The sequence below is a fragment of the Callorhinus ursinus genome, unplaced genomic scaffold (assembly GCF_003265705.2).
Source record: "Callorhinus ursinus isolate GAN/ISIS: 27379988/994484 unplaced genomic scaffold, GSC_fseal_2.0 scaffold323, whole genome shotgun sequence".
Lineage (NCBI taxonomy): Eukaryota > Metazoa > Chordata > Mammalia > Carnivora > Otariidae > Callorhinus > Callorhinus ursinus.
Genome location: NW_027397378.1, coordinates 2,833 through 5,419, shown reverse-complemented (window position 1 = coordinate 5,419; position 2,587 = coordinate 2,833).

Sequence of the window (2,587 nt, the reverse complement as noted above, 5' to 3'; positions counted from 1 at the left end):
GGCTGAATACGTCATCCTTCGTGGGGGAATTGCAAATTCTTTAAATAGCACAAATGCCATACTTAAATAGTTGACCTAATGTTGGTTGCTAAAAGAAATTCTAATCGATTTCTAAGAATTAGAAATCAGAGTATCTTCTTCCATCAGACAGGTAGGAAACTAGAAAAAAAATAAAACATACAATAAAATTAAGCAACATTGCAATCATCTTGAGTAAACAGAGGGTGAATGAGGTCCTCTTAGTTCTCTGATGGGACACCAAATAATCAATATGATGGAAGAGGCATTGCCTAGGCCCATGTACAGCTCAGGTATCTTATCTCATGTGGGATGCATTCTGTCCCACCAAATTCATATGATGCAGTCCTAACACTCGGTACCTCAGGTGGGAGCATATTTGGAGACAGGGTCTTTAACAAGACAATCAAGTTAGAATACACTCTTTAGCATGGGCCTTAACCTAAAACAACATTTCCTTAGAGGACACGTGGACACAGGGACATGTGTATAGAGAAGAAAATGGGACAAGACAATGGGAGGAGTCAGCCATCTGAGAGCCTAGGAGAGAGGCCAAGGAAAGAACCTCCCCTCACACAACTCAGGAGGACGCAACCTGGCCCACAAAACTTGGTTTGGACTTCTAGCCTCCAGAACCGTGAGATCACATGTTTCTGTTCTTCTTAAGCTCCCCAGTCTGTGGAACTTTAAAATGATAGTTCTAGCACACTAGATTTTGTTTCCAGAAGCGGGCTGATGATGTAACAAACAATAAATTGGGAGCTGCTCTGAAATTAGGCAATGGCTTAATGTGGTAGAGTTTCAAGGTGCACGATAGAAAAAGCCGAGATTGCCTTAGAGGACTGTTGGCTGAAATAGGGGCATTAAATGTATTTCAGGTGAGGGCTCATACAGAAAATAGGAGAGCTGTAGGGAAAGCCTCCATCAGCTTACAGAATGCATATATCATCATGAAAAAGATGTTGCTAGGAATGTGAGTGTCAAGGGTGAGATAGCAGATGGAAATTGGGAGCATGTTATTGGAAACTTGAGAAATGGCCATCCTTGTTATCAAGTGGCAGACCACTTGGCTGAATTGTGTTCTAGTGTTTCGTGGAAAGTAGAACTTTTACATGACAAACTAGGACAGTAAGCTGAGGAGATTTCAAAGCACAGGGTTGAAGAAGCAGCCCAGTTACTACTTCCTGCAATATAAAAATGCCAGCGGAGATAAATTAAAGAAGGTGCCATGAAACAAAAAGAAATGATCACATAATACTTTGCAACCTTCTCAGCCTATCCAGGTAGCCTGCTTTGGGAAAAGGGGCAAGGGTGTGCCTAGGGGAAAAGCATTACCAACTTAGGCATGTGAGACGTGGGTCCAATCAAACATCTCAGCAGAAGCCAGGGATAGAGATATGGTTATCCAGGAAAGATGTGTGGAGGACCCTCCTGTGTGATGGCTTGAAATATCTGAAGCTCAGGGGGAGCCAACAGGTGTTTCATTTTGTGGATTTAATGCCAGGAGAAACAAGGCCAGCTTGGATTGAAGGGGAAACAGAAGGGGCAAAAGGAAGGAAAACTGTTGGAGTGCTGGAATTCTACAGTCAAGAAAAGGGCCCACAGCTATATCTCCCTGGGAACAGGTGCTATTCTTCAGGAAAGGGGGCAAAGGACCCCACTGAAGGTTCAGTGGTTGGCAGGGCTGCCACTGCCACTACAGACCCAGAGGCACAATGCCAAGGTCTGTAGAGCCATCTCCTCTGTGATTCCTGAGACTGAGGTCGCCCCCTGGACTACAAAGTTTAGGACCACCTATGGTGTTCAGTAGAAGGTACTACAGCATCCCTGGACAGGTGGGAGGTCATGGCAGAGAATGTGGGGCTGTCACCCTTGTGGGCTCAGAGGTCAGAGCCTAGAGCCAAAGAGGATTCTTCCCAATCCTTAAAATCTAATATAATTTCCCCTACTAGTTTTAAACTTTCTCTGGACCAATGAGCCCTTGTTTCCTTCCAATTTCTTGATTTTGGAATAGTGACATCTATCCTGGGCGTTTTCAGTTATTGTACATTGGAAGCAGATAACTTCTGTTCTTTTGTCACACATTCTCAGTTGGAAAGGAAATTTGCCTCAGCATTAACCCTAGCTGGAAGCTCACCCTTATCTGATGTGTAGCATATTTAGATGAGATTTCACCTTAGCATTGATGCTGGACTGGGGTGAAGCCTTTTGGTGATATTTGCATAGAATGAATGTACTGTGTGTAGAGAATGTGAATTTTGGGGTTCCAGAGGCTGACTATCATGGGTTGAATTTTGTGCTCCTAAAATATAGATGCTGTAATCCTAACCCCTAGTCCTTCAGGAGGTGAGATTATTTGGTGATAAGGAATTTACCGAGGTATTCATGTTCAAGTGAAATCATTGGGGTAGGCCTCATCCCAATATTACTGGTGTCCTTATAGAAAGAGAAAAACTGGAGTTGTAGACACTGACAGAGAAAAGACCATGTGAGCACATGTTGTGAGGACATGGCTAATTTAAGTACATATTGTGAGGACATGGCTATTTTAAGCCAATGTAAAAGATGC